At 48.7% G+C, this 22,343-nt stretch overlaps 1 protein-coding gene across 6 annotated transcripts in view; it reads right to left on the reverse strand.

The window, feature by feature from the left end:
• PPFIBP1 (PPFIA binding protein 1) overlaps positions 1–19,258 on the reverse strand; it is a 119,537-nt gene extending 100,279 nt beyond the window's left edge. For 5 of the 6 annotated variants that reach the window (XM_080392869.1, XM_080392868.1, XM_080392867.1 and 2 more), the window contains exon 1: positions 19,019–19,257. The gene's annotated coding sequence lies outside the window, so the exon portion shown is untranslated. Of the gene's footprint in view, positions 1–19,018 lie in introns of all 6 variants that reach the window. The other variant, XM_080392866.1, reaches the window with a different exon arrangement.
• Between the last annotated feature and the right edge of the window lie 3,085 nt (positions 19,259–22,343).

A 22,343-nucleotide genomic window follows, 5' to 3' on the forward strand; every position in this document is an offset into this window, starting at 1 on the left:
GTTATAGGACTGGCTTAATGGAGCACTGCCTAAATATCCATTTCCTCGAGCCAAGGCTGGATTAGTCCCAGAAAGCCAAGTTCTGATGCTTGTACTTGTACATCATGAACACAGAGGGAGAAGGTGCCAGGATAGGGCTAAACCAATGTTGAATGTTTTCAAAGTCCTTTCATGTCACAGATCCTTTACAGTGGTGAAGACGCAGTCTAGTCACAAACCCCAAAAGACAACAATCCAGATGTACATGTACCCACTGATTTCAGGAGCTGGAGCCAGTTGCTTCCCTGAGCAGCTGCAGTTAGCCCTGAGATGGTCTGAAGGGGCAGGGTGGGGTGGGAAAAGGGAGGAAAACTGAGGGAAGAGAGAGAGGCCGTATGTCTACCCGAGCACTCTCCTCAAGGAGGCTGCCTCTAACCTGGGCTGGAAGAAAAGGCTCTCCTCCCTGCTTCATGGCCATCCCACCACTCTCCTGCTCCAGCCTGCCCAGCCAGGGAGAGAGAAGGGCTGCACTGCTGGCAGGCACATCTGGCAAGCAGCTCCCACAGGTGGCCACCAGCTTGGCAGGGCAAGATTGTTCCAGGTTGCATGGGGCAGCAGGGAGATCTGCTGCAACCCCTCGCCAGTCATCCCTCCGCCTTTGTTCAGTCTAAATTCAATGGGGCTGATCATCCAGGCAACTGCCTGTGTCAATGCAAACCTAAAGCCCCATATGGTGTTATAGCTGCAATGCCTAGGAACTAATTTTGGCGAAGTGCAGGGCTATTTGGGAAGCAGAGCCAGGAAAATGACAAATAAAGGCCTGTATGATTTGTCTTACTGGTCCTCCCAGTAGCCATTTCATTACATCACTATTTTCCTAACTAACAAGGGTCAAACTATAATTCATGTTATTTTAGATTTACAGTTTCTTTCAAATGAAAGGTACTCTTATGCCAGGAAGAAGCAAAAAAGGAGATTTATCTGCCCTATAGATAGTGTAGCAAACAATTCAGAAAGAAAAAACAAAGAAACCATTATTTCTCTAGTCTTTTTAAAAAGGGAGAAAACAGTGAACAAGAAGCCAAGATAATTAGCGGGGGGGGGGGGGTTGGAAAAAAAGAGCGGTAAGAGCCTTTATTCCCAGGAAATTCTTTTACAGAATTTAGGAGACTCCAAGTGAGGCAGCTGTACCTCCTGTGACTTGCAGCGTTCAGTTTGGGAGCACACGGAAGGTCACTGCCTCAGAACAGCTCAGTAGACCCACACTGCGTGCACAGGGAACTCAACTCGGAAATGCACTACAGGAGCAGAGAGATGAACTGAAAGATCCAGTGAGTGCAGGAGTGGAGGACTGCTTATCCATGAAGCAGTCCTGCAAAGGGCACCTGCGCAAGCTTGTACGCAATAGCAGACTTCTTTCAGGCCTCCAGAGCATAGTTGCAGCAGCAATGGGAGGCAGAAAAGCTCTTTAACAACACACAGTTAAGAGAGCACCAACTAGATAACACACACGTGCTATGCTCACTCCCAGCTTCAGGCAGGCTAGGTATTTTAAGAGACATATTACTAACCAGTAAATTCAGTTCAAGATCAACCACACTGTATTAGCCTGCTTCTTGCTACAAAAAGCATTTGGAATACGACACAGGCAGCTATACACACAATACATTTTATAACACGCACACAGCCCAAGGAACAACACGTCATGTATTATTGGTAAGCAGCCACTTCTGAGGCAAGACAAACTCTGACCAGCAGGAGAGTAGGGCACAGGGAAAGAAAATTGACAGAACAAGAATGCTAAACTGCTGCAGGACTTAGATAAACAGACTAATTAGCAGAGAGTTTTTCTACATTGAAAAATTAACTCAAGCATTGTCCCTAACTTTACCTCCCACCTACATCTTTAATTTGAGCATGGTACTTTTAAAATGGAGTTGGCAGGAGACACAGGCAAAAGTTCGATTAAGCCCATTTAAGCAATACCTAAGCACCAGTGCAGGCAGACAACACTCAGGGATCCCTAAGCCCTCCAAGTTTTCCCTGCTAGTTTCCCACTGCCATGTGCACAAGTACACCGCCATCACACCCTGTGGAAAAATTCAGAAAGCAACACAACTTTTAAATACGTATTTATCTATATCTAAAATAATATTTTAATATATGTAATATAAATTTATTTTTAAAAGTCTGTGTTTTATATAAATATAGCAGAGCAGATTCCTTGGCATGCTGCAAGCAGAGCTACTGCTATCCAGAGCAGTATCCTTCCTTCAAAGGATGCCCAAGATCACTTCAGTTCCATTCATTCAAAAGGGGCCAGCTCCACCAGGACACACAGCTGAGACCACCTCTCCTCACAAGCTCTTCTCTTTAGCTTCTCTTCAGGGGAGAGGTGGCAAGAGCATCATTCATTACTTTGCACACACGAGCCTTTCATCACTAGCAGGAGCCAGTATCAAGCTCAATATAAGTGGGCAAGATCGCTATGTGCTTAACTCAGTTCTGCAGGACACCAGCAGGAAAAAAAGGTGAAGTTGCCAGTCCCTGTGCAACAGAGGGGGAGGGAACAGTTATGCTTGCCTAGAGCAGGAAGGCATTTCACCCTGAATCGGGATTCCTCGAGTTGGAACCTAGCCAGAAAGCCCAAATAATAGCCCTTCTGCTCACAAAATCTGATGAATCCTGACCATTCACAAGCTGGCTGAAACACAGTTTTAAACTCATTCAAAACACAAGGCGGGGGGGGGGTGGGGGGGTGGAATCCCTCCTTCCATCATCCCGAGAAGATAATAAATCGATGCTTTCTCCTTTCTGGCTTTGACTGTTTTTCATTACCCAGTTCTCCATTCAGTAAATGCTTTCTTCAAAACTGACAAATTTTAAAGTATTGGGCTTTTATGTATATTTGTATACTTCCACCCTGCACATGATGCCATTGGAAACATTTAAGTATTGTATATGCACAGATATGGAAAGTTTGCTTTTACTTGGATTAAGTGCTTGCATTGTTTCTTTGAATCATACAGCTTGTATCTTTTACAGGAAATTAAATTAACACAAAGCATCGTTTAATAATCATAAGAGCTCTCTGACAATTCAATTTGCAAAAAGACAGACCCACATTCTGCATTACAGCAGGTGGTTTGTCAGGCATTTTGACAGAAAATCTTGTTTAAAGCCTTGTCCAGAAATTCAACACCGCCTCGTACTATTCCAGCGACGCAGTCAATGAACAGAAAACAATTACGAGAGCACAGCCAAGCAACCACTCACTCTGTTTGCAGGCGAAGTTGCTTCATAGTTTTAAAATCTGGAAGCCTCTGGGTACCAGCTAACATAATCCAACTGAGCCGCAGTTAGGATCAGCTCCATGAAGGCAAGTTAATACTGATCTGCTTTATTATGTTTTCCTAAAATGAAGCCAGCTCTGCACCGCCAGAGGCCCCAGACTGGCGAAGAAGGGAGCTTGGCAGTTCCACGCCCAAAACCTGCAAGAGGTCCTGGCAGGGACTCCTCAGATCACCTCTGAGGATGCACATGAAAGGGACGAGGGAAAAAGATGCAGAGAAAGAAAGACAGCATCAAGGTGCACAGAGGACTCAAAACAACAAAGAAGCCCAGGGACAAAGGCTGCTACGTGCATGGGAGCAGTTGCCCCTACCAAATACATAAAACACAGCCAGAGGCAGCAGCTCAAACCACAGGAAAGCTGTTGCTTTGACATACTGACCTCTCCATGCACCACTTGATCACCTGTGCCTCCCTGAAAAGCGTTGCTCCCACTCAGCTGTACAGTCTGCCCTCATATACTGCAAGAGCTCTGCATGCTATGCAGTCAGACAGCCCCATCGCAGAGGAGCTCAGGATCCATAAGTAGAAAGACACATAAAAAGCAGGATAGCAAGAAAGCAGTGAAAACGAGGGACACAACATATCCCAGCCTCAGAGGGAAGGAATGACAGAGCTCGGTCTGGCCCCATCCATCTAGCAGCAGCTTCTCCATGAGCCCAACCAGATTTTGTGCAAACAGTGAAACAGAGAGCATATTCCAAATAATTATTCCTTAAGGGGGGGGAAAAGAAAGGAAAGATGCATCAAGTAAGGCTTTTGGGACAACTTCTGCTCCCAGGTTCATGAGCTTTAGCCTATTTTAGTAAGGTGTCTTTACAGATGCCAAAATACCATCTATCCTCCTCCCCTGTGTACATCCACAGCTGGACATTAATCTTCTCAGCCTGACAGGCAGCATCTGCATGCAGCTTCACAGATGTGAATTACAATAGGAAGTCTCGAGAGGAAGCTTCTTCTCTGGAAATCCAAACACAAGTAGTTAATATGGTCCCACAGTGCCGAGCACACAGCCCATGGGGAAGGAGGGATCCAGAAGTGCAGTCAGAAAGTTCCTTCCTCACCACCAGCAGTATTTCCCCCATCCTTATTCCTAAGCAGCATGCTTGGGGGAAAAAAAAAAAAAAAAAAAAAAAATCAACATGCATGATTCAAATGCTACAATACAGAATTGCTCCTGTTCTCCAATACAGGCACCGTTAGCACACAGGATCGTGGCTAAGAATCAGTGTTTCACTTGGAAACTGCCTCTCCTCAGACATCACAGCTCTGCAGAAAGCCTGCAGGTCTATTCACATCCACCAGATCAACACAACCTCTGTGCGGGCAGGAGAGGCAGCCAGACCATGCAGGCGCTGCTTTTCGGTGGAGAAGCACCGCTGTGCTCTCGTGCTGACCTGCAGTTTCAAACTCCGAGGCAGTATCCATCCTTCCTCGCTCGCAGCCCCACAAAGAAGCAGGCGCTGTTGCAAACCCTCCAGAGAAACACACTGCTCTGACTGTTCAAAACCCAGAGTAAACTGGACTGTAAAATTACACTGGTCCATCTCTTGCATCCACTGCTCTTTGACAGCAGCACACCTCCCAGAGCATGCACATTTTTGTACACTTTTTGTTCTTCACAGGGCCTAAAAACCTCATTGGGAAAACTGTGCCCACTCCACAGACACAAACCAGCAAAGCCCCATGCCTCTGAGAGCTGACCCCACCTCAATCCAGGGAAAACCATCCCAGCCTCCAAGGCCGTCCTTAATGCCATCACTGCTGGGAAGTCCACCGTCCCCTCACACCAGTGCTGGGAAAAGGGGACAAGGGCCAGAGCTCCAGCAACACTTTTTCCTGCTATCATGGGAAGTGCCAAGCTCCCCATTGACAGTTGGGCCACCAACCAACCTCCAGCATTCCCTGTCCCCCACAAAAGGCTCTGCAGCAAGGGCAGGGCTGTCACCCACCCACCCAAAGGCTGCCCCGACCAGACTGTTTTCCCCTACTTTCCGCATCCCTGCGGAGCGGGGGGAAGCGGGCATAGCAGAACAGTGCGGAAAACCCTGTCACGTAGGCAAACCAGCTCCAGTGCGGCCCACGTTAGCAGGGCACGCAGCCTGAGCTCTCCCTCCTCCACAGGGAGGCACGTGCAGGTCCACAACCACAGATTCACCCTGAGCAGGCCCACGTTTTGTTTAGCTGCTTTATCCCCAGCACCCCACTGACTCTCTGGACCCACAGTGCTCTCCCATAAACCTGCCTCGTTTCTCGCAAATGCCTACGCAATGAGCTTGGTGTATTGGCTTGCCTCAAAACTTCATCAAGCCTCATAAAGGCGCAGCAAACTTTTGGAGAAGGATTCACTTTTCATTCGTCACTGTCTCAAAGCTATGCAACAAGCTGAGTCTGTGCTGTAGCCTCCTGTTTATCATGGAATGAGTTAACGCAGTTTAATTTGGATTAATTTCATGTGTGGCTTCTATCAGACCCTGGAGAACCTTTGGCTGCCCTCACACTTCTGTATAAACATCAACTAGATCCAGGCATGAGGCTTTAGATACAGAAGGCAAAACCTTCGCCTTGAAGCTTTGCAGCACAAGCGAGACAAGAAGGATTAAAGAAAGGACACCACAAACTACAGCACTCTGAATTTCCTTGTGTGCCCATAGGAGACAGCGGGTGACGGTACAGAGGGCAGGGATGAGTAGAGGATGGACCCCATGGCGGGTGCAGGACACATAAGGAGCATGTCCTCCAGCAGGGCCCACGGAGGTACCCAAGGGTCACACACAGTGCAGCTGCTGAGGCCACTCTTCCTCTCTGCCATGCTCAGGAGGGGCCAAGAGGACAGGGGACACGGGCTCCAGCCAGGCAGCAGCACAGCGATGTAGGATAGCAAGACAGACAGCTGCCACACCAGGGACGACCAGCTAACTGAGCACATGCAATCCAAAACTTCACAGCCTGGAAGGGTCTTTTTTGTTATGGCAAGCAACTGTATTTTGGACTGTGCTGTTGCAACTTTGACTCTGTGAATTCTAACTCCTTGAGCCAGCAGGGTCACCTGCTCTGCGGCTGTTGGCTCTGGAGAAGCTCTCACCAACCAACAAGCCCACCTCTACCCCCATCAGCCCAGCCCAGCACCCCATACACTCCCTGGGGGGCCTGTTTCCTTGCCCCTCACATCCACATCCAAAGATTTCAGCGGCAGAGACCCCACCACTCCCCCCACGGAGGTGGGGGGCAGTACCAGGATGTCCTCCTCCCTTCACCAACCATCTCCCTAACAGCTTGCCCAGACAAAAGGGACAACTGCAAAGGGATCTCCACTTGGGCCATCATCGGGTCTCCATCCCCATTAACCCCTCTCTTTCCAGAAAAACATGGCAAGTTGGACAATGCAAAGCTGAGTTCTCACTAGAAGCAAAAGTGGGACTTTCATTGCCTCTAGCAGGTATGTCACGCACTTTTATTTCTCGCTCTCCTTACATCTTACCCACAAACAGCCCAATGTCTTCGGGCAAAGAGATAGCAAACCCAATGAGGCTCAGAGGAAAAGTGGTAGGGTCCCATTCTTCCTTTCAAAGAGAAAAACAGAGACAGACCTGCCGCACACCTGCGCCTCCCCTTGCTCCTAAATCAGCTCTGCAGAAGCTACATGAACACAGCTGGATCTGAGAAAGGGAAACGTTCCTCACCACATGCAACAGTAAAGCCAGGCCCTCATTACCACTGCCATAGAAAAATGATCCAGCACATGTAGTAAGAACAGGAATTAATCGCAATATCACAGCCAAATTCCAATTTAGCATCAGCAGTCCAGCTGGATACACTGTCCTAAACAACCAGCTAGCCAATCCTAAACTATTAGCAAATGTGTTTTAGCTTCCCCACCCCCTTAGTCCATCCTCTCTGACAGAGGTGCTGTGATACATCAGTATATCAAGGCAAGTCCCTACAGAAACATCATCCTGCTTCAACTGCTTCGGCATTTACAGATGCCTGACAGTAAGCTTAGCCTTGCCTAAATGTGGCAGACCTAACTCTACAGCCTGTTGTTTTCATGCCGTGCCCCAAAGCGAACAGAGCGCGTAAGGCACAGATGCACGCCAAGCACAACCTCACATACGTCTTGACAACTGCATTTTCATACCAGTGCTGGGTTTCTCTACGAGCAAAGTGACTTTTCAGGACAGCACAGGGCAGCATGTCAAACAGCTTCCCTTCACGGAAGCACAACAGGGCGAGACATTTGTTGCAAGAAACTCAAAAGACATGGCATCCACAATATTTGTTCATTGTATCTCCACAATATTTTTCGCCACTTAACAAATAAAGTATCATTTACATCAAAGGCAAGATTTCCAGTTGGAGGTTATTTACTTTCACCTCAATCACAGCAGCTCTGGCAAGCTAAGTCAAGATGCAGATGATGTACAAACCAAGCAGCAAGTGCTTGCATGCTGGGAACTGTTCAAACAGGAATAATTCAATCTTTTTGTAGTCTCACCCCAGCTAATTTGCCACAAGCTGTCTCTTTTCAGATGCTACATGAAACACGAGAAAAAACCCAAGCTGGATTAAGCTGGTATATTTACAAGCAGCTAATCTACTAAGTGTTCAGGTCAGTTCGTTTTCTATGTAAAACTAATTAATGTTTTTCAGCTTCACAGGGTTAAAGTAACAAAAATTTAGTGTAGTAACCAAACACTTATCACTGGACAAGCGCGCAGCAATTACTTAACCAATGCAAACGATTTTCAGTTTGCATGCAAGGAATGTATGGGATAATTGTAGGGCACTCTCTTCCACCAGCATTTTACAAGTACCTTTTAGGTAGCTATGGAGACGTTACAGCCCTCTTCATTTTGCTGTCATAACCAGACAGCTATTGATTTCTTTGTAAAATTCCTTGGAAGAGTGGGGAAGGAAGGGGGAGTTTTAAGTACCACAAGGTCTGAGAGCAAGAAGCTGAAGAAAATGGAAACAGATTTCAGATGGAGACAGCAACACGGAGGCAGCCTTGAACTCCAGGTCCTGCTTTAGTGCTTCTGTAAGTAAGGACATAAACATACACCGCTATATAGCATGCAGGCAACAGAGGGACAGCCTCCCAACCAGCTGCAAAAGGAAAAACATTTCTAGCTGCCACCACCATCATCCTGCGCAAAAGGAGGCACTCTCCAAGGGCGTGCTGCGGTTTTGCTCCGACACAAAGCTCTCTGGAGACACAGCAGGACTCCATCCTTGCAGTCATGTGCTGGGCTAGTCCTCTCTCCCTTTAGGCATCCTCGGCAGGCCTTGCAGGTCAGTACCTCCTCCCCAGGCATTACAGCCTTGTGACAGATGACTGGTCGAAGGATCCTGCACTTCACCCTCCTTCCAACAGCAGCTCCAGAGCTTGCTGTAAGCTAAGCAAATGCTGGTCCTCAGCAGCCAATTCTACCACGCTGCCCAAAATGATTCTGAGAGAAATGCCTTTCACCATATTGACACCTTTATGATCAAACACTTCTGTGTGTGTGGATTAAAGATCACACATCATGATGAGTCTGAAACCTGAGATACTGACCAGGAAAACACTGTGTCACACAGATAAGGATGTGCAAATAATTATGAATTTAGATCCTGTTCAGAAACTCCCTCAGTAATGAGAACAACAGATCAGGCTCCTAACGGATTTTTCCCTTTGGATAAAACAGAAAGGAAAGCCTGTTCAACCAAAACATTTTTCTTAAACTCACCTTAGACCCAGTCACAACAATAGAGCCAGAACCTGCAGAATTATCTCTATCACCAAGCTGCAGGAAGTTTACGAGCACCACCCTGAAAACAAATCTCAATCTTCTCATCACCACACTGCATTTAAAGCCTCACGGCTGCTCACCAAAAGGACGTTCTCAAGCAATATTGCAAACGGAGAGAGAGCAAGCAAGATGCGGCTGCTTCAGAAACGTTTGCACCTATGACAGACCCATTACTACTCCTTTCAGGTAATGTCCATCCATCTATGCAACTGTATCATCAATACTACTTTGTTAATTCGTGTGAAGGCTTGGAAGTGGGGAAGGATTAATCATCCTTTACGCTCTCCAAGAAGCCAGCTGTGGAGTGCCACTACCACTCTCGGGGCATACCAGTGCCACCAGCTGCAATGGGTGGAAGCACTTTGACTAGACAGCACACATATGCTTTCACCACTCAGCACCAGTCAGGTTGGCCCACATTCACAATGCCCTGGTCACAGCTTTGCCACATACTTCTGCAGCCAGCCAGAGGGGCAATGCCATGGGGTGGCCCCAGGACTCACCCCATCCCACAGCCAGCTGCTCCCAGGTGTTCCTGCCACCCCAGCACCACGCACAGCATCCCAGTTTCACAGCAGCACCATGAAATCTGGTGGCATGCCCCACCAGGTGCCAGAGGTATGCCATGCGACTGCAGCAGCCCCTGCTGTGGGGCACAGCCTGGCCTCAGGTGCTGTTGCTGAACAGCTACATGCCTCCCCCTGGAGCACTGCAGGGGGAAGGGGGCACATCTGCACCCCTGACCCAGCAGCATCCTCCCACGCACTCAGAGCATGGAGCCACGCTGCACACACCTCCTTGGGTTCCTCCACCAAAACAGGCTCCAGCCCTCCCAAGCAAGGGTGGTGGGAAGGGATGCGCACTCCCCCACCATGTCCAAATCCCTGGCAGTGCTACATACCCCAAGGATACCCCAAAAAACACATTTCTGTCCAGCATCATCAGAGGTTGCAGTGGTTCTACCCAGCACTACTCAGGAGGCCCAACACCAGCTCCAGGGTGAGTAAGGAAACCTCTGAGAGGATACTTCTGGTTAGGACCTGTTAATTACATGTTTCACATCCAAGGGAAGGTGTAGACCAAGGTAAGGCACTATATGCTCTTTCTAGAGGAGGAGGGGAAAAAAAAGCACAAAACCAAAAAGCAAACAAACAAAAACTATGAAATACAGGAAAATATCCCAGCCTAAGACAAGAAATTCTTCTTTACTGAAATAAGAAAAATAAGTTTAGAGCCAAATTAAGCTTAGGCAAGAAACATAAATATGCATTTCTGAACATTCCTGTGATGTTTCCTTTAGAAATATAACAAATTAGAAGTGCTGTCACAAGTTAAATGAGCTTCAGTTAAGTGGAGAAAAAAAATGCTGATGGCTCTAAGATCCAGCTGACAAGCCTTTTCAGGTCTGCTCTGAACCAAAACCAACTTCCCAGAGATTTTAATTAAAAGTAAAGAAATAGTCTCCTTTGCTTAATCCTGTTTTGGAAGCAGGACAGAGGACACTACCACAAAGCCAGCACCTGAACCCACCAGGAGGCATCTAGCTACCATATGCCTTTCCTGGAGATTACTTGCTCAACACACCCACCTCCTCTTGAAGAAGACCTTTGCTCCACTCTGCATACAGCTGCAGGCAGGAATTGGGGAACGCTCCATGTGCCTTGGCTGCTCTAACATGTCCTGATACTTCGCCCTCTCTGTAAGCCACTAACCCACTGAAATTGTCTATAATGCACACCCTGTTCCAGAAGAACGGCCATTTGAACTTGGATCTTGAGAGAAGCCACCAAGGACGGCTACTTCAGCCTCCAGCTGCAACATGAACGCCCCCTGCCTCACAGCACAGAGGTCCCCAGCAGGTAAGTTACACTTGTCAGCCATGGCGTACATTTTCAGTGTCCCAGCATTTTGGGAAGCATTAAATTTTTCTCTGGTTCTTAAAAAAAGGATCTCAACATACCATCCCTCGTCTCTCATTTAACAAAAGTTTATCAGATACTTCCAGGGCAGGAGAGAGAGGAAAAAGGCTCCAAGCTGAGCAGCACAGGGAGCACAGCCATCAGACCACTACCTCCCACCATAAAGTGTGTTTTCCAGCTTGGACGTTTGGATAGGGAAACCAATGCAGGTCCCAGCCCAGAAATGCTTCCTGCTCCTACACAGCCACAACCTCATCCACAGCCCAGCCTTTGCCTCCCGCCGCATCCTGCACACAGCAGCTCCGGGAGGCAGCACACCCCACCAGGCAAGCTCCCAACACTCCTCTGGGACGGACAAGATGAACCCATGCCACACTTTAGCACAGGTTTATAAACCTAAACCAGGGTGGTAAGAGGAAACACTCAGAATCCACAAGAAAAGCTTCCAAAATAAAGCAAACCAACACAATCACATGGCTGACATCTACGAACTACCCATTCACACTCAAGCTGAATTCCCAATAGACTACATGCTCCCTCTCCTTGCCAACACCTTGTCTCCACAGGACTCCTTCCATATGACTACCTGATCCAAGCCTAAGGGAAAACAGATTCTGGCAGCCTCCATATGTCAAGAGTGATTTTTATAAACCCACCCTAGCTGCGTCCTTGCAAAGCTGTAGAGAACACAAGAACATAAGTGCTACAACCGCGTGGGACAGTAACTATTTTCAGAAACACAGAAACAGCTCAGTGCTTTTTTTACAATGAAGATACTTTTCCTCACCTGCTTTTCAAGGCAGACATTAATCATCATCTTCTCACTCGGCAGAACCTTAAATTGATCTTACAAACACCTTCACGTGCCAACCTCATGATGCCCAACAACATGGAGACCAAAGGGCCTGCATGCTCTTTTCTCCACCCTTTACACTCCCTGTGATCTGGGCTAGTGTAAATAGCTCATCTCTTTCAACAGTACTTACACTCTTCCCGTGTTTCACAAAGGGTGTGTTTCTGCCTAAACATCATACACTGGCTATAGCTAGTGAGTACACATACTTTAGAGCAGGGGTCCTCAAACCTTTTAACCAGGGGGCTGGCGCACGGATGAAGTGGCAGGCAGTCATCTGCGGCTGCTTGGTTTCCCCCCCAACCCCCAGCGGGGGGGGGGGGGGGGGGGCAGGGGGCAGGATTGAGGACCCTGGGGGGCCGTATCCAGTCCACAGGCCGTAGTTTGAGGACCCCTGATCTAGAGAGAAACTATCAAGTCAAGACTTCCATAAAACACCAACCTAGACTTTCTGGATTATTCTGGATCCTCTGAATGGACTTGAAGTTCCCTGAACTCTGGAGGTAATCTGAAATTAAATTTTGCTCAGATCAAGACCCACGCTGTGGAAAGACACTCAGCAGCACAGAACAGACAGTTTAAGCACACTCAGCAAACCCAGCACATCCTCAAAGCACCTGACATACTGCAAGAACCTCGGATGAAGCTCTGTGCATGTAGCACCCATCCTCCTCCTGCCTTCTACCTGCATTGCCCCTGGGACAGCAGGCAGCCAGCAGTAAACCACAGGCCACAAAAACTACCGTGAACAGCACACAGCCTGCGAGCCAGGGCTTGGTCACTTCTTTAAGCACAAGTGTGATCATAAACCTTAACCGCACCTTACTGCTGCAGACAGAGAAACCAGCTCTGACATTTTTGCCAAATTCTGCATCAAGGGGCAAAGGCCAACAGAACAGCCTCCAAGTCACTCACCGAACCACTCTTCTTTACAGCAAGGAAAGACATTGTTATCATTAAGGACCTTCCTTCTGAATTTTAGAAGTTGGCCTGAAATCCTTGGGACTCACACTGAGCTACGCTGAACTCCTTGGCCCATGAATGTCCAACCACAAAGCTGGGAGAGAACCAGACTCCCATGACCATGCCCGCTGACAGAGCACATGGACAGCTGTGTGCACAGCTGCCGCGGCATCAACAAACAGCACCGCCCTTCCTTATCCCCAAAAACAGATCCTGCTGCTGGTTTGGTAAATGCATGTGTGTTCTTGTTTCTGTCTTTCACAAAAGAGCACTTACAGGGGAAAGATTTGAAAACGAGGAGGTTGGGGAGTTATTTGTTGGGCAGTTTGTTTGGTCTTACAGTATTAAAGCTATCTTTCTGTTACCAACCAAAAACTGCATACACTCTGTCTCCCTTCACAACCACTATAGTGTCCGTAAACTATTTTGGGATTATATTCTACACTCATATATAAAATATACACTGTTATTTTTTCCCTAGATTTTTTGTTTCAGAATTGATCAGTCTGAAAAAAGGCATGAAGGACCAAATCACTACCATTTCCTCTTACTTTGACACATGTTAGAGAAGAAAATAAAACTGTTCTCCCAAATCTGTCACATCTAGAGCCAGGACAACCCTTTGATTTAAAATAGCTGATTCATGCTAGTAGTTTTCAGATTTTTCCAATCTGAGACAATTAGACAGCTGTCTTTGACAGCACAAAGATTCTCCAGTTTAGAGTTCAGATGCTGCAACAGCCGTCTCAAATCTCAGCCTTAAGTTATCCACTAATATTTAGCAAAAAGCCTATAAAGAAAGATGCAAGTACAAATCAACATTTGGATCAGTGTACTGGATCTCAGAGCCTTCTGTTCACAGGTGGCATTCAATGGGATTTTATTCATGCAAGAGTTACAACACTATGCCTATGATTACCATCAAGATGTATGCAAATGGCTGCTTAAAGTGACATTTTTTTGTTATTTTTAGCTTACCTCAAACACCACAAGCCAGAGACTGCTTAAATGGCCTCTGGTCCTTGTTCTTTGACACAACTCGCACTGCTTAATGATGCAGAATGGTAGAAGGGAAAGTGAGCATCCTTACCTTAACACAAACTAGGACAGAGGTTTCCAGACCAGTGCTAGACAGAAGATTCGTCTCCCTGCCCAGGTACTCTCGTGTGATATGGGGGAGCCAGGCTTTTGCATTCCCCAGCAGTTTTAGCAAGATTTCAACTTGCACCATGCTTTTGAAGAAAGAGAACCATTCTTCACCGGGGCCATTCCTCATGGTCCTGAGACAACATACGGGAGAAGATGCAACATGCAAGGCACGAAAGTAAGATTTAACAACGTTCCCCCCACAGAGCTCCTCTAGAGACGAGTGCTCTGATGAAGCATGAGCTCTACCAGCCTGGAAAGGCCAAGTGCTCAGCAGGAAGAAAGCACAGGACTCCCACTCAGGGGATACATCAGGTATGCGAGGCCGTACTGCACAGCCAAAGCCCTTCCCAAGCTCTCCACCTGCCTCCCCCATTAATGATGAAGTGACCCAGACAGGGGCAAGCAGAAGAAAAGCTATAGCTGTGACTAGCTGCAAGACCTGTATCTAAATATATTTCCACGGAGAAAAGAAATCAGCTCTTTACATAATTGGTTTATCTTGGCCTTTTGACAGAAACAGAAGCACAGCCATTGGAAAAAGGATAAAGCTGTAACCCACCACACTTTCTTCATGTACAGCAGAAGTCACAGAGGAACAAAGTACTCTGGAAGCTAAAGGATATCAGGAAATCATATATGCCCATAGCAAGGGCAAGACACATCATGGGCAAGCAACTGCAAATCCAGTGTGATGACTGAATTATTAACGGAAAAATCCAGCCTTTAAGCAGAAATAAAGTACTATCTTGGCAGCAAACACTACTGGAAAAATAACAAATGGCCACTATCCTCAGCCTGAGCTGAACCAACACACAAGTCATTGGGAGGGGGGAGGGGGGGCTGGAAATGTATGCATTGTTCCCTGCGTCTCAAGGTGTGTTCACAGCTGAGCAAGAAGACATGCAAAGCAAAGATCCCACCAGAAACACAGCAAGACAGGTGTTATGACTTAGCATGGTCATCTGCTGAAGTTGGAAACATGTAACAACTGCAGATAACAACACCATGGCAAGAGAAGATAAACACCATCCTGTACAAAAGAAAGACCAAGCTTTAATTCTGAATTGGATGCCGACTTCTCTACACACTGAGCAAGAGAAATAATCTCTCAGGAATAACATGGAGCCTCTCCTATGTTATGCCAAGATTAATGCCTGTAAACTTGCCGTTTTCAAAGAGCTATTTAAACAGTAAACTTCACCAATTTCTGAAGCTGCCGTTAAATGGCCACCCTTTCTCCATTCACTGTTCACCTGTTCAGCTGTCAACTCCCCAGCCCTAACAGTCAGTTTCCTACCAAGACACAGGGAAGGCTGATGCCCTTACTACTCAAAACTGAAAAAAAGTCAGCACCAATGCAAAGACTGATAAAGGAAGAGACAGTTTACCCGCTGAGGAGACACTGTGACACAGTTAGACTCTGCGCACACAAACAAAATTACAGTATGTCAAGATAGGGTAGGAATTTACATTAGAGGCTAAATAAATGCTAAATAAATGTCTGGGTATAAACACCAACAGTAAACACGAGGCAAGGCAACGTAGTTTACCTCTCCTGGGTTGGATCCAAAAGCAAAGTCGCTAACGGGATCTCACAGTTACAAATGGGGGAGGAGGGGTACTATTCAGCCCAAGTGGTACGGGTAGGTAGCAACAGGAAGGTATGAGTGGTTTTATTTATGAAGGTATTAAGTGTTTTTATGTATTCTTAATGCACTGCTGTATGCACAGGCTGCTCACAAGAAGAGTGAGCACAACAAAACCCACCTGAACTTTCCAATAAACCTGTTCCTTACGTTTATAAGTTTACAGACGTGGCTTGGCCAGACAGAAATAGGTTAGATCATTATTGTACAGCTTTAAAGCAGCAACATAACTTGAGTTTCGCTTTGAAGCCTGAATTTAACAGAGGTAAGTACGAGAAGAACCTGTCTCAGGTATACCAACCTAACTTGCGTATCACCATTTATAAGCTCAGCCAGAGGTTACCAGCACCTTCTTAAGGAAGAGCACGCAAATTCAGCAGCAGGACAGGGGCTTTACTGACCATCTCTAACACAGGAATTTCCAGGATGCTCCATTACCTCCCTAAATCTAGCCTATTTGGGCTCCTACTTTCTCTGTTGAAAACTACTGCAGATTAGTGGACTTTCCAGTCACAGGTATTTATTTTTCGTGCTGCTCTTGCCCCACGCCAAGAGTCAGATACATTTTTTCACCATCAGTACCGGATTTGTGATCTGACCAGCTCTCCATGCTCCCTGCGCCTTCACAGAAAACACATAAAGCAAAGCACAACAAAGAGAATTAGTTATTCAAACGAGTTCACAGCAACGTTACCTTGTAATGAGTACAACAAAGGTATATTTTGATGTGATCACACCACTGTCAAGAAAGTTACTAAATCTTCTTTGGTTTTAAACCTCTTCAGGGGAAGGAATTTCCCTTCACTGAAACTGCTCCTTGAAGCAGTGAAAGACAGAAACCACAGAAACCCCTTTTGGATGGATTCAAGAGACACAAAACCTCCTGAAGGATGCTGTACCATGCACCTCGTAACAGGCAGCACCGCCTGTCCTCAGGCCATACAGACCCGACCAGTGAGCAGGGACCAGACTTTGTCCTCCTCATCACTAGCAAGAAATGGGACCAGACAGGCTGGCAGCACCACCTGGGAACCTCAGTCTCCCGGGAATGGCTGTAATTTCAGGAATGTTAACAATTATCCTCATGTTGACATGTCACAAGCAAAGTCTCCCCATACATCTCCACAGGCATTTTCATCAGGACTCCATTCCTTCCTGCAACATCTTTTACACTGCACAAGCAGCACAACCCAAAACAGAAACAGGATTTGCATTTAAGTAGGGGGAAAAAAGATGACATGCACCACAGCTTTCTGCCCCATATGATATCCCTGACTTCAAGGCACTCCACCCTGCATTTCAGGGACAAGCAGAAACGTTACTCACTCATTTTTTCCAGAGCATGGATCTGCTACAGACACATGCGCACAGGACAATCAACTTAAGCGTTCTTCAGCAGAACTCTTAAAACCCAGAATTAATCCAGCAAACAGCTGAAAACCCAGGGCAAAACTCGCCAAAACTGAAGAAGTGCTTGAATCTGGACCTATGCATTTGGACTCGGGTTCTCGCGCTTACCTCATTTAAGAGGGTTAGTAGCTGCTCAATACCTAACAGCACCTTGTTCAAAGGCAGCGTGCCTCAAAGCAGGAGCAATGCTGCTGAAGAGGGAACCCGCTCCAAAGGGCCCCACTCCACAGCCAGGCAAACAGGTGGAGCTCCCACTGCCTTCAGGGAGGAGAGAAACATCAACCTCATACTCTCAGCACAGGAACACCAACCTTAACTTATGAGCTACGCAGCATGCCATTGACAGTCATTCTCACCAGAAAACTGAACAACTCCCTCTGCTTTTAGGAGCTGATCTATCTGATACAGCTTTTCAAGAAACTGCAATAAATCCTATTGTCAAAACTCCCACGGGACAGGTACTAAGCCAAACTAGGGAGCACTTCGGCTCTTAATTTCTTACTGATGTGAAGAAGCCGAGAGGCCAAAATGCTTGCTGCATTCGGAACTGAGAGCTTAACAAGATTTCAGTTTTCCTTAGTTTCCTGGATGCCTCTTGAACTGACCTGCCATGCTGCCTCACTGAGCATGCTGGTTTTAGTGAAACCCATACTCACGGTTTTTATTATAATTACAAGTCCCTTTTGTCCTTCACAAATGTAAATCCTCAAGCTATAGCTGCTACCTTTAGCAGAAGCCGTAAAGCTGGAGCTGGCACACTGGAACATCTTCCTCTCCGATACTTGATCATGTAAGCATGGAGAATATTCTCACTCTGTGACCCATTTTTGCTGTTTACTTTTTGGAATGCAGAGACACTCGGTATTGCTCAATCGTGCTGCCATTGCAATACATACCAGAGCTTACACATTGTGCTGTTGGTAGTATCTGTGCTTGGGCCAAAATAAGGAAAGCCAGCAGAGTCTCTGAAGGCTCAGACAGAGACAAGCCTGAGCCCTAAACACTTCATCTGTATTTTTGCACAAGATCGGCAGCACAGCACTTTCCACGACATAGCACGCACATGTTGTTACACCACAGCGAAGCATTTAACACTGAAGCTTTTTTCCCCCCCCAACAGAAATAACTATGAAGGTGCAAAGCACATTTTTACTGCTACAGCTGCACCTCAGCCAGGGTGTGAGCTGGCACTGCTATTTCAGCCTTTAAAAGTCACAGACTTAGAAGAAATAATTACAGGATGTGAGAACCCCAGGCCTTAAATCAGAGCAGCTTTGTCAGTCCAAGATAAAACTCGCAACCGAAGTTTCGCGGTACTTGTGACTGAAGCGTCCTACTAAAGCCTGGAAAGATCAAACTGGAGCCGACCTCTCCCCAAAAAGTCCCTAAAAGCGACGTCAGCGTCTAAGTCGCAGCGGGTCAGGAGCTGATTACCGACCCTCCCTCCGAAACTGCGTTTCTCCCCCCTCCCTGCTCGGCTGCACCGAGCGCGGCGCGGGAGCACCCACCCGCAGCCCGAGGGCCGGGAGCGGGCCGGTGCCTGCCGGGCCCAGGGGGAGCCCCTGGCCGCACCCCCGCCAGCCCCGAAAGCGGCCCGCGGCCCGCTCCCCGCTGCCGCACGGCGCTCGGGGGACCCGCGGCGCTGGGCGCATGGCGGACTCCCAGCCCACGCCTGGAGCGCCCGGCGCCCGCTCCCCGGGGGGACCCCCGCGGCCCCCAGGCGGGGCAGGCGGCCGGGGCCCATGGCGGCGGGGTGGGGAGGGGAAGGGCCCGCCCCGCTGCGGCCCGCACGGCGCGGCAGGAGCCGTCGGTGCGCGCTGCCGCCCGCGCCAGGCGGCCGTGGGGAAGGGCGCGGCGGGGGCTCTGCCCGCCGGGACACAAAGTTGCGGCAGTCGGGCTCGGTTCGGTTTCGGACGGCGGGGCCGGGCCCCGGGGGCGCCCCGGCGCGAACCTTACCTGCGCCCAAACCCCGGCGGGCCCTCCCGCGGCGGCCGCGCCTCCGCCTCTGCCGGCTCCGGGCAGCCCCCGCCGCCGTCCGGTCCGCGCCGCTCCGCCGCCCGCCCCGTCCCGGCCGGCCCCGCCTGCGCCCCGCCCTGCACCGCCCGCGGCCCCGCCTCGCACACGGCGGCCGGGACCCAGCGGGGCCGCGCCGCGCCGGGCCGCGCCGGGCGCTCGCCTCGCTCCCCGCCCCGGGGCTGGGCCTCCCCGACGGGGCGGGCGGCAGCGCCGGGCCGGGCCGGCGCCCTGATTGGGCCCGACGACAGTCACTCGGCGCCGCCGGCGGGCGGAGGGCGGGGCAGGCTCGGCGCCGGACCCGGGCCGCCCCCCCCCGCGGCCCATCAGCCTCGGCCCGACGGGAGCCTCAGGAGGCGCTGCCCGCCGCCGCTCCCGGGGCCCCGGGTGGGATGAAGGGCCGGGCGGGGGCGGCCTCCCGCCGGCGGGGCTGCCCGGCGTCGGCTGCGAGCCCCCGAGATCGCTGAGCCCCCCTCGGGGGAACAGCCCGGGGTGCCCGGTGGCCTTCCCGCCCCCGCCCCGTGGCTGCCGCCCTCCTTGCCCACCTTCGCGCCTCGGGGTCCGGCCCCCGGCTGGGCTGAAGCAGCGTCACCCCCTCAGACGGCTCCTTGGGGAGGGAGGGAGGCTGGCCACGGCCCGAGAAGCCAGCGAGGTGCCGCAGCGGGAGGCAGAGATCACACCGACGGGCGCCCGCCGTGGGGCGGGGTGTGCTCCATCAACTGCCTGGTGCCCACCCCAGTAAAACCAGCCAGGCCTGTGCCTGTTGCATGGCAAAATGGTCGGCGGAGGCCTCGGTGCTCCTCCAGGAGCTGAGCCACACAGCTGGTGGACCTGGGGGCTCGGTTTGGCAGCCAGGTCCAGCCAACTAACTCTTGGCTTTGTATTGACTCGAAACTTTGTATTTATTTACTTCAGAGCTCTTCGTCCCATCTCCTCTGCAAAGGCAGAGTTAGACAAAACTCTTCAGGTAATGTTTTTGTGCATGGAAAAAATGATTTGGTTGTACTTCATTTCTGACCATAACGTCTAAAAAAAGCGGACGTTTCCATTCAGAAGCATGTTAAAAGTAAACATGTTGAATTCTCGACAAAAAAGGGAAGGTACCATTTGCTATTTAAGCACTGTTTGCAAAGAGGGCAAGTCGATTCAAAACACTTTTTTCTGGCATGTTACTGGCCTGTCACGCTGTAGTGTGTCTCAGGTTAAACAGGGGATCCAAGTTTTAAGACTACAAGAAAAGAAATGCATGCAAGCCATGCAATTCAAAATACCTTGGTTTTCTTGGTTGTCTTCTATGTCTAGTACTTCTGCTTCAAAACTTTGGTGGCTAACTGGGTTTTGACACTGTAGCGTCAGTTTCTACAGTTGGTCTTTTTGCCCACTTTCCTCAAATCTTCGTCAATCCTTCGGCAGATATTCATCAGCCTTTGTTTTCCGAATTGACTGTTTTGTTGACTCCTTTTTTTACACTTCAGTCCTGAAAGTGAAGGTTCTTATTAAAGAACCTAATGCAGAAGGGTTTGTTAGTCAGGATGGTGTATGAGTGAGATCTCCCTGAAAACAAATCTGATCTGACAGAACATTTCAAACTGTTTGGATACTTTCATCAAAGAAAATACCTTTGCAAGTTAAGACAAATGTCTGATAAGGCTTTCTGGCTTGCTTATCTCTCATCTCCCAAAATAGCTTAGCCCTTTTTGTTCCAGGCTGGTTTGCAAGGAAAGGTTGATTTTCTCCACCTTTGTGAAAAACGCGGCAGCCTCTGAGAAGGCAAACATCTCACTCATACCTCCTGTGAAGGCCGCAGGAGGTTGCAACCAGTCGGAGTATTTTCCAACAGTCTTCACTGCTTGAGGAAATGAAGAGAAAGAGCTTTTCCCTGACTTTGCAGTGGGAACACATACTGTTTCCGTGGTTACAAATCAATAAATGGCATTAAGCCTGGTATTTCAAGAGCTGTCAGAGGCATTTTGAAGGCACAGCATACACTGTCTTACATGATCTTCTTCGGGTGGTACTTTGAGTTTTCTGCACCTTCACAGTGTGGTACAAGTAGGGATACGGTGTTGCACTACAGTTATTTTTTGGCTGGTTCAGTGAGGTGAGCAGATATGCTCCAAGCCTGAGATGACAGGCACAAAGTGGGTGTCTGGGTGCCAGGGGTGGAGGCACAGGCAGGACCGTGCTCAGCGCTGGCACTGACTCTCAGGTGAAGCCCCTCGCAATGAATAGCACTTCTACTAAATCTGCAGTGCGTCAGTTCTGAGGTTTTGCCTGTGCCTCATTGCTGAGTAATAAATATAGTGCAGTTTTTAATGCGGTTATTCTTGCTACTATCTCACAAGCGTTACTATCTCGTTTTCCACACTTTAAGTGGCTCACCATGATTAACTGGAACTGTTAACGCCTGAGAGTAATCCAGATTTCAACTTCCTCTGGAAGTCATCTGATTTTAGCAGCATGGTGCTCGTTAGCCCCATGCCTCAGTATCAGCGCTAGCTTGCAGGCAGGGCCCTGAAATACAATAACAAGCCATGTACATTACAGCCAAATTTATTTTTTAAAAAAAAATTCAGCACCTTGCTAGGCCCTGGAAGTTTTCCTCTAGACCAAACCCACTCCCCAAAATACAGCAGCTAAAAGAGCCAAGGGATCTCATTCCCAAAGGGCAGTGATTTCACACCCAGGCTGTGCATGTCTCTCATTTCACAACAGCTCAGAAAGTGGGTTCTGTGAGACACTCTCTTTATGCCCCGTCGGGTGTTAACCCCGAAGCTGAGCCAGGGTGTTTTCAGGTCAGGTCTCTGCTACCGAGTCTTCTGGCACAGTTGTGTCAGCCAGAGCTGTGATGAGATAAAATCCTTTGAAGGCAGAGCTGTGCCAGGCACAAGCACCTTGTGCAGACACAGGTATAAGCAGAGAAAATGGCATTTTTGTCTGGGTAGCTTATTTGCTCGAGGAAGCTGAAATTCACTTTCTCAGCAAAAGCTGAGAAAATGGGTTTACTGTTAGAAGTTGCATCTACCTTGGAAATGTTTGCTCTTCTGACCAACTATTATAGTTACGCTGTCAAAGCACTCCTGGCTTTCAGCCGTCTGAAGTATCCGAACTGCTACATACTTAACAATTGGCCTAATTGTTTTAGGCAAAACCTCAAGCTTCAGTATGACACTATGTTCAGTACTGGGACAAATCACTGCACAGTTTCTAGCTGTCAAATCAATAATGTAACCTTCCTCCCCGTGTTTAAATTCCCCTCCAATCCCTT

This window comes from Falco punctatus (genome assembly GCF_963210335.1).
Source record: "Falco punctatus genome assembly, chromosome: 6".
In the NCBI taxonomy this organism is placed as follows: Eukaryota; Metazoa; Chordata; class Aves; order Falconiformes; family Falconidae; genus Falco; species Falco punctatus.